Source organism: Zingiber officinale, chromosome 3A, assembly GCF_018446385.1.
Source record: "Zingiber officinale cultivar Zhangliang chromosome 3A, Zo_v1.1, whole genome shotgun sequence".
In the NCBI taxonomy this organism is placed as follows: Eukaryota; Viridiplantae; Streptophyta; class Magnoliopsida; order Zingiberales; family Zingiberaceae; genus Zingiber; species Zingiber officinale.
The window spans coordinates 67644556-67645543 of record NC_055990.1 but is presented as its reverse complement, the minus strand read 5'-3'; the positions used below and the strand labels follow the sequence as shown (position 1 = coordinate 67645543).

Sequence of the window (988 nt, the reverse complement as noted above, 5' to 3'; positions counted from 1 at the left end):
TTTGATTAAGTTGCTTGAGGTCATTTTTCATTCTTCTTGTGCAGCTAGAATCTACTCAATTAATTTATCTGTTTAGGATAGTTTATAGTTGGATTGTGGTTGTTGTAGTGGATAGCTTTGTTGTTGCCTCGGTTGATAACTTTGATGTTGCAATATAGGTTTCCCTTGATCTTGGTTATTTTTGTAGGAGAAGTTGGGGTGAGTCTTCCAACCCGAATTATATATATTGGAGTATGGATTATTTTGCCATGTGTTGAAGTTGTCAATAGTGTCACATTGTTCAATTTGAGCTAATTGAGCAAAGATAGCTTGAAGTGGGCAAACTTCTTGAGCATGTTATGTGCTTCCACATGATTCACATACTCCTACAATTGCATTCATTGTGTTGGTCCTCATTGACTTAAGCTTCTTTATTAAGGCATCCATTTTTGTTGATATTAGGCTTAAAGCATCAACATCATATTTACCGAGTACCTTAATGGGATTCCCATGGAAAGAACTTTCACTTCTTTCTGACGTCCACTAATGATGATTAAGAGTCACACTCTTTATTATTTTTTCAGCTTTATCAAGACTCGTATTCATAAGTGCTCCTCAGGCCACAGAGTCAAGAAACACCTTTGTATGATAATTGATTCTATTATAAAATGTGTGGATCACTAACAATTTTTCTAAGTCATGGTGAGAGCATTCTCTAAGCATACTTTTGAATATATCTCATGCTTCATAGAGAAATTCAGTATCAAACTGTCTGAAGCTAGCAATCAAACTTCACATATGTGTTATCTTGCTAGGTGGGAAGAACTTATCAAGGAATAATTGTTTGCATTATTCCCAAGATGTAATGTTGTTTGTAGGTAATGAAGAGAGCCACTATTTTGCTCTATCCCTTAAAGAAAAGTCAAATTAGAGCAATCTAATCACTTTACCAAGTACTCCATTCATCTTAATTGTTCCATAAATATCATAGAAATCTCTAAGTGCTGAT

The 988-nt window shown here is 34.5% G+C and overlaps 1 non-coding gene across 1 annotated transcript; it reads left to right on the top strand.

The window, feature by feature from the left end:
- Nucleotides 1-673: 673 nt before the first annotated feature.
- Nucleotides 674-777, top strand: LOC122054447. Its single transcript, XR_006132756.1, has one exon. It is a non-coding gene; the product is annotated as a small nucleolar RNA R71 (small nucleolar RNA).
- The last annotated feature ends 211 nt before the right edge of the window (nt 778-988 follow it).